This window comes from Musca autumnalis, unplaced genomic scaffold (genome assembly GCF_047663935.1).
Source record: "Musca autumnalis isolate F117 unplaced genomic scaffold, ASM4766393v1 scaffold_2, whole genome shotgun sequence".
In the NCBI taxonomy this organism is placed as follows: domain Eukaryota; kingdom Metazoa; phylum Arthropoda; class Insecta; order Diptera; family Muscidae; genus Musca; species Musca autumnalis.
Genome location: NW_027411755.1, coordinates 247,956,956 through 247,966,097, shown reverse-complemented (window position 1 = coordinate 247,966,097; position 9,142 = coordinate 247,956,956). Strand labels below are relative to the sequence as shown.

At 35.5% G+C, this 9,142-nt stretch overlaps 2 non-coding genes across 2 annotated transcripts; one reads left to right on the top strand and one right to left on the bottom strand.

Moving 5' to 3' along the window:
* Positions 1-2,850: 2,850 nt before the first annotated feature.
* Positions 2,851-2,923, top strand: TRNAK-UUU (transfer RNA lysine (anticodon UUU)). The gene has a single exon. It is a non-coding gene; the product is annotated as a tRNA-Lys (tRNA).
* A 142-nt stretch (positions 2,924-3,065) lies between these two features.
* On the bottom strand, positions 3,066-3,136 carry TRNAG-GCC (transfer RNA glycine (anticodon GCC)). Its single transcript has one exon. It is a non-coding gene; the product is annotated as a tRNA-Gly (tRNA).
* Positions 3,137-9,142: the final 6,006 nt, after the last annotated feature.

Here is a 9,142-nt window from a genome sequence, read left to right as displayed (position 1 = left end):
CCTGGCCAAAACTCTAAAAATGAATGGATTTTGACCTAACCTTTGGTTCTTATGTTTTTCGGGCCGCAGACTACATTTTTTATATTATTTAACCCTCAGGCGGTCATTTAAGGGGTCTTTTTGGTCCCTCCTCCTATAAAATGTGATCTTATCGGATCCAAATATTCTACAAATTTGTTCGCCATCAATTTTTACTATGGGTCCTAGAATACACCAAAACTCTATACCTTACCTAAACTCCAGAAATATGCAAAATTATAAACACATTTTAGGGTTAAGGGCGTACTTCATGTGAGTTTTGGCAAAATTGTCATACAAAGCATCATTTTAGAAGAATGCCGTCAAAGACAAAAATGTTCTCTGCTAAATTTCACTATAAGTAACCAAAGAAAAGAAATCTCTATTTGCATTACATACCAAGAAAATATCGGTATCAACTTTGCCAAAAACCCAAGAAACTAAAATAGGGTTGCAAGCTTCCACCATTTCTACAGTTTTGGAAATATTTGAGTTAAGATCACTTGGAATCCTTTCACTTTAGGTGTATTATGTCTTTGGTAAGAATCCGAGGAATATTTTTCTTAAAAAAATTAACCCTCGTGCGAGCCATAAAAGGGGTCCTTTCGGTCCCTTTTTCCACAAATCTTTAAAATATTCTATCAAATGTGATCGGATTAGACCAAAATATTCTACAAATTTATTCGCCATAAAATTTTACTATAGGTCTTAGAATATACCAAAACTCCAAATTATACCCAAACGCCAGAAAGTGACCCTATACTATATTCTGACATTCTGAATGAAAGAAAATCTGTGCAGGATGTTTCGATGGAAATTGGTAAAAACCCCTTCCTTTTTTATGAAATGATAAATTACACGGCCCAACTCGATCTTACTCACAACTATTTTCATAATTTATTGTGAAAATTGATCTTGAAAAAAATTAACAAGTACGGACATCAATTATTAAAGAACGCACAATTCATTGGCGACACTAAACATCTTAAATACGTTTCACATACCTTTCATTACAATTACAAAAAGAAAATATTTAATAACCGTTGTTTATTTTGCATATTATCATAGATTTATAAACAACTTAAATATTGAAAAAAAAAAAAAAACAAATTCCAAATAGGGTCACTTCGACTTGCATTTATACCCACTTATTAAACAAGAAATGTATATATTTTTTCATAACTACACGCACTGGGATCCTATAAACAATATCTGACCCTTTTTAGTGTAAATTGATAATTTTTTTCGATGTTTGGTCAGGTTTTTTGGAAAATCGGACACTGTGCATCGGTTTCTTTTTTTAAGTTTTTATTTACATTTTCCGATTTTTTTGAAATGAAATAAATTGATCAAGCTCGAGGTCTAGATTTGATAAAATATTTTTATTTATCGATATTATTTCATTTCAAACAATTATAAAGGTCGAATAAAAAAAACTAAAATTTACATTTTCCGGCAAAATTGACACCCATTTGGTATTTATAGTTCGCAGTAGTTAAAAACTTCTCCATCGAAAATTGAGTACATATGCCCAAGCTGTGCTCCCATATAGATGCCGCTCGATTTCACATAGTTTCAAGTTTTTAGACGTCTGAATTATTAAGTATTTGGTGTATAATGTCCATTTAGGTCGTCTCACCAAGAAGGTTTCATGGGGCGCTGTGAAAACCCTTAAAATGTATTTCTTGGTCCAATCATAAAATATATAAAAAATCCATTATTATTAATAAATATTCAATAACTATTCTCTTTGAGTTCTTCAAAATAAAAACCTAAATTAAAATCCAAGATTATATGTAGTAGGTCCTATAACACCTCGACATATTTTTATGGCTCCGATTCTACAAAAAGTTCTACAAAAATATTAAATAATGACAATAAATTACAAAAATATTTTGTCAGTTCTCGCATCTTAATTTGTAATTTTAATGTAGTACGTACATATGTGATAATTTCTTATCTATTCTATCTCTAGAACAGGGATGCTCAAAATATTTCGTACATTAGTAGTGGTAAACAAGCTCCCCATTGTTAAACCACACCAGATGAAAATAAAGAGAGAATATGTGTGGTTTTGTTTACACTTTTAAGTATGAGGGCGAGAAGTTGTGGAAATCCTCAATTCCACAGACTTTTTCCTTTTTAATTTCAATATCCAAAAAATGTTTACCTTTAAGCATTGAATTTCATTTTTTCGCACACCTCCAAGGAATGCAATTCCCGACAGCAATATTGAAAATAACTCAAAGGTATTCACAAACTTCTCGCCAGAACCAACAACAAATCTGTCATTCATGCATGCATCCTCCCGACAAATAACTTGCGCTGATTACACGAAGTAGGTTGAACTGGATAAACCAACAATTGGAATCACTGTTGTAAGCATTCCAATTGCAAAACAAAAATAACGAGAAAAAAAACAACAGTTCTACAGAATTCAGTTACATCTTTGCAAATGGTGTTATGACTTGGGCAAACAAGTTACATGTGTACATTTGTACGTACATATCATATTGTGATATGTCCTTTTTTTATGGCAAAGGAAACGGAAACAGGTTGCACAATTTTGTGATAAATCCACATACAAATTAAAAATGGCAAAAAGGAATGTGGGAAGTGATCTAAAAATGAAATACTACTATGTGGCATGGGTATGCTTATTTCGCTTATGCTGGTTTAAATGTTCGCTACACATGTAGATATTTTAAATAAGATATGATTTTGATAACACTTTTCTTGGTTTCATAAAGTTGTGAATATTCGTTAATTTCTTTAATAATTATGTACTTGTGTGTAGCGGCAGGGAGGGAGAGTGGGAACTGACTTTTATGTGCCCGGGTAGCTCAGTCGGTAGAGCATTGGACTTTTAATCCAAGGGTCCAGGGTTCAAGTCCCTGCTCGGGCGATTGTAGTTTTTTTAGTTTCATTGAATAATTCATTAACGAAATAAATAAAAATCTGTAAAATTTATTTAATAAGTGGCTTTCATTTTTGTTTCATTTTTAAATTAATTAGTATTTTTTTTAAAACTATTTAAAAAGTTGTATTGCATCGGCCGGGAATCGAACCCGGGCCGCCCGCGTGGCAGGCGAGCATTCTACCACTGAACCACCGATGCTATATGAAAAGCGTTATATTCGACTAAAAACCAAATTTGTGAAGATGCCGAAAGAAATTATTAATAAATGAGACTCCACATTACTGAAATCAAAAAATTCAAATTTTGCAACGATAATATTCCATGTTTTTACTATACTAAAGATAAACCTTTCAAAACAACTTAAAATGGAGAGTAAATGTTGTATGTTATATCCAATCATGGCGGGCTTTAAAATATTCCTAGTCCCGATAGATGTTTCAGACCTTTCCCAGACTTTTCTGTAATGTCTGCTATGTCAGTGCAAATCGGTCCAGACTTTTGTGTTGGGTGTGGCCAATTTGCACGGCAGCGTTTAAATATTCACAAATTGAAGGTGTTTTTTTTTTTTTGGAATTAGAAGTCGACGCTTATGAAGGAGCATTATATTTCTTTAACGAGTACGAACGGCGTTAAGTTCGGCCTGACCGAACTTGTTATACCCTCCACCACGAGTTATATCGTGGACCTATACCAACAACATTCTGGGGTAAAGTTTTATACTCCAAATGAAGACTAAATACCACATTTCAGCCATTTCGGAGGAATATTGCCACAACCTTCAAAATACCGAAAATCGGGAGGTACCGTTCTATGGGGCTATGTGAAGGCGTGGACCTATACAAGAAAATTTCCGGGGAAAGTTTTATACACCCAGCAAAGACTAGACACCCACCTTTAGCCATTTCGGAGGAATATTGAGGCCACAACCTTCAAAATACCGAAAATCGGGAGGTACCGTTCTATGGGGGCTATATGAAGGCGTGGGCCTATACCGATAAAACTCTGGGTGTGATAATGAAACTAAAATCTTTAATATACCGAAAATCGGGTGGTACCGTTATATGGGGGCTATATCAAAAGGTGGACCGATATAGCCCATTTGCAATACCAAACATCCTAGGAGTAATAGAAACATCTACATAAATTGCAAATTTAATTATACCCTCCATATTATGGTGGACGTTTTGTTTCATAAGTCGATCTAGTAAAATATTTACAAAAGCACCGATTTTCTACTTAATTTCTCAAATTTTGGATGCAATGTTTTGTCATATCATCTTCAACTTGATCTTTCCATTGAAGTTTTATTCTTCCCTTGTGGCGTAATCGTCAAATGGCTCGTATTCATATGTATTTCTGGTGGGAGCATCTTTATGCATCGTGTTGACATGGCGCCGCCAAATCAGTGGTTTAAGCTACACGCAGAGAAAAAAATATGTTTGATCCAACAATATTCCAAGAGCAAAATATGTATTGTTAACATATTGTTGGATTCCTCATGTAGTATTGTAAATCCAAAAATAGTTTGTGTCAACTGAACAATATTTCTCTCTTTTCTTCGAAAATTTGTTTCTCTTCTCTCGCTATCCGATGCCGTGTTGAAAAAACAATTTTGGTGAGTTGTGGTGTGTTTGTATGACATGCTGCCTTTACCTTTGTTTTTGTGTGTATGTACTTGTGAGACTCTTGTTATACCCTACACCACTATGTGGGGAGGGTATTATAAGTTGGTTTTGGCCAAAAAGTTTGTAACGCATCGAAATAATGGTCGTAGACCCATACTTATATATACCAAAATGAATGTCTCGACGAGCTGAGTCGATCTGGCTATGTGTGTCCGTCCGTCAGTCCGTCCGTCCGTCCGTCTGTCCGTCTGTCCATCTAAACCTTGTAATCACGCTACAGGTCGCAATTTTGATCGGATCGTCACGAAATTTTGGGTGTTGATGAGGGTCCCGGAGGGGAAGAAGCCTATTGATTTTGGTGATGGCCGGATAATATTTAGGGGTCGGAAAGGGCAAAAAACGTAGGTGGATAAAAAGACAACGTTTTTTTCCAAAGCGAATATCTCAGCTTCTATATGGGGTATACCAAAAGAAAAACCTGACAGTGAAAGCAGAAAATATCACCTTTCGAATGATGTAAAGTAGGTGCTCGTAGGTGATCAAACAACGAAGATATCACAATAGTAGCCAATAAAACCCCAATTTTAATTTTTGCGATTTTAATTATATTGACGAATATCACAGCTTTGGATAAAAATTTTCCAAAAGCAAAGCCTGACTATAAAAGTAGAACATCCCGTCTTTACAATGATGCAAACTAGGTCGGCGTAGGTAACCAAATAACGGAGATATCGCAATAGTCGGTAATACATCCCATTTTTCTATTTTTTTTGGAAATCACGCTACAGGTCGCAATTATGATCGGATCGTCACGAAAATTTGAGGGTTAATGGGGGTCTCACAGATGAAGAAGCCTATTGATTTTGGTGATGGTCGGATAATATTTAGGGGTCGGAATGGGCAAACACTTATTTGGAGAAAAGTCAACATTTTATTTCAAAGCCAATATCTCTGTTTCTTTAAGAGGTATATCAACAGCAAAACCTGGCAAGGAAAGTAGAAAATATCACCTTTCCAGCGATGTAAATTAGGTTGTCGTAGGTGGTCAAATAGCAGAGATATGGCAATAGTCGATAATGCATCCCATTTTCCGATTATTTTGTAATCACGCCACAGCTTGCAATTTTGATCGGATCGTCACGAAATTTTAGGGGTTAATGGGGGTCCCACAGAGGAAGAAGCCTACTGATTTTAATGATAGTCGGATAATATTTAGGGGTCGGAATGGGCAAAAACTCATTTGGAGACAAATTCAAAGTTTTATTCTTTGTAAATACATTGGCTTTTAGTAGGGGTGTTCCAACGGCAAAACCTGTCAATGGAAGAAGAAAATATTACCTTTACATTGGCGTAAAGCAGGTTGGCGAAGGTGGTCAAACAAGGGAGATACCACAATAGTCGGTAATGCATCCAATTCTTCCATTTTTTGCAATCAAGCTACAGGTCGTAATTTTAATCGGATGGTCACGAAAGTTTGTTTGCTTATGGGGGTCCCAGAGAGAAAGAGGCATATTATTTTTGGTGGTAGTCGGATTATATTCCCTTAAAGAAATGTTTACCAGTGAAAACCTTATGCACAGGGGTAGTGGTGTAGGGTATCACATGGTCGGCCCCGTCCCGACTATAGCCTTTGCTCACTTGTTTTTATTTGTTTCTGTTTTGTTTCATTCTTCTTTCCTTTTCATGTTTGTTATGGTGTTTAATTATTCCTTATGTTGTGGTGGGTTTTTGTGGCTTTTTGTTTGTCTTTGTTGTCAGCCAATGCAGCAAACCATGTATTGTGTTCATCAACGATTGCAATATTATACGCGACATTTATATCCATGTTATGCGAAAAGTGTATATGAGAAGTATATGCACTCAAATCAAAAATTTCTGGGCTGGTTTTCTGTATTGACAATACTTTTTGTAAACAAAATTAGATTATGATAGTTCCTACAATCGGTATTGTTAACGATTTTAACAATATTGCGGAAATTCGAAAGTTGTTTTTGTTTTCTATGTTTGGAACAAAAGATGGTATTTTTGGATTTGGATTACAATGTTTGAACAAAACAAATACATTTTTGGAACCAAAACATATATTTTTGTTCCAACAAAAGCGAAAAATATTTTTTCTCTGCGTGTAGATACGTATTACTACAACGATGGCCGTCGACTGGTACAACTCGTGGTTCATATGACGCTGGTATTCATCGCCAACGCATATTGGCCCATAAATCTTTCGAAGAATTTTCTCTCAAATACGCCAAGTTCTTGATCATCTGCTTCCGCAAGTACCGATACTTCGTATCTTTCAAACTGTTTACTAAGACAAAAGTAGCACCTGTTGACCATTACGAAAGTACGAAAGTTACTAGAAAAGTTTCTGGCTTAAGCAGTACTACGTGTTGCCTGGCGACATTTGATATTTTCATTGAAAAGTTTGACATTTTTAGCATAAACGTACTCAGTACGGTTTGCGTACGACCATGTATTGTGCTGTTTGCAGTGACTTGAAAAATCACTTTCCCAAAAAAATGGAATTTACTTTATAACTTTCGGCGTGGGTAATCATTGTATGACGATGAAGCACTATACATATATATAGAAAAATTGGTTTATAGAATTCAATCGTGACCGACGCCCGCTCAAAGATGAAAAACGTGAAGGTGGTCGAAAAACTGTTGTTGTGCCAAAGAAAACTGATGCCGTGCGTCAACTGGTAATTCAAGATCGTCATGTGACATGCCCTGGGCATTTCTTCCACCAGCATACATTTAATATTGAATGAACATCTTTCCGTAAAAAATGGGTCACATAATTTGGTGACTGTGTGGGTTCGAGTCCTTGGCTTTCCTTTTTCACTTGCAAAAAAATGTCGATGATCATGCTTATCTCTAAACGAGAAAATTAATAAAAGTAGTTCTCGTTGAAAAACTAGGATCGAGGTGCTTCAAAAGACGTATGTAAAATCGTCACAGGTGCCGACTTATGAATCTATGCGTATAATCCCGAACAAAACATCAATCGTGTGGGTCTTCGAAGATGAGCCAAATCCAACGAAAGTTGTTTGTGAAAGAATCTGTTCGAAGCAAATGGTCGAATATTTTACTCGGCAAAACTGGTTGTATGCCGATGAGTGGTACCCACAATTTATTTACCTGTGATCAATTCTGTTTCTATGAAAATTTGAAATGAAAACTTTTATAAAGGAAATAAATGTCAAATGAAAAATTTTATAAGGCAAAATTTTTCATTTTAAATTTTCATAGAACAAGAATCCAGTCCCTGGAGTCTTCCGTACACTATTTCTCAATTTTTCCAAAGGTGATTGTTTCGGCTAACCTTGATCAATCTAATATACCAATGAATATAGTGATATTTTTATCAGTGACTGTATATACAATTACGATGTGTAGGAGACTTATGCCTCTGAAGTTGGCACAAACCGCCTTGTCACGTTCCTTGTGTACGGGATTTGGCAGACTGAGGTTCCAATCGTTGGCTATGCATTCCTCCAAACACATATTGCTTATCAGCTGATGTATACTCCTTGTTATTCTTCACACGATAAATTACTGTCATGACCTCATACGGACAAAATGTGCCTCATCGAAATAGTGGTTTTAGACCCCAAGTATGTTTGGACGAAATCCGTTTCAGACAATTTGGAGTCGTGGTACTATCTTTTCCTGTGTGGTACTATCTATGGCTCCTCAAATCCTTATTTCGGGCTTCTTGGGCTTCTTCTGACATCATACCAATAGGAAGCGATACAGTATTTATAATGTCTGCACCGTGAAATAATATTTGGAGAACGGAACATGGCATATAGAACCAAGGGTATTGATCAATGAAGACTTCAGCAGCTTTGAAGGAATATATTTTGAAAGCGTCTGCATTAACTTTATACGAGTAACCACAAGCCATTGTTCTTAAAATAACATTAAATCTAGATATTAATTCCTCGCTGACACCAGTCAAATGTGCAGCCAATTTCGGTTGTTGGAAAAACCGTCTAGCAGTATTTCCGCTATTGGTATTCCACGAATCATGTTTAGGAATATCAACTAATAACTGCATCTGCCGTCTTAACTTTTCATGAACAGTTTGCTTCGTTTCTTGAAAAAATGGACTTGTCAGTACGCAATATGTAAAATGCACTCAAAACACCTTATCCAATCGTGAAGTGTTGGCAAACCATACTCGTACATATCAGTTTTTAATGAACGATTTTTAAGTAACATTAAATTATTCATATGCTAAATGCCACATGTTTGTGATGAACATTCTGCTACCACATTAAACACTTTGCCATCAATCATTGTCAAATGAAATTGATTCTGAATTTGATATGACTCAAATTGTGTTGGAATAATTTGGGAAATTTGTTGTTTTAGTTATTCAATTTCTGTACTTATTAATTTGGAAGTTTCATTTTCATATATTAACTTAATTGGTCTACAAAACCGCGTGGAAGATGGCCGAGAATTTTCCCATAATATTATATTACCAATTTTGACTTGTAATGGCACAATACACACTGCGAATAAATACTGATCATTTCTCTTGGACTCAGGGTCAGAATAGCTTTGCA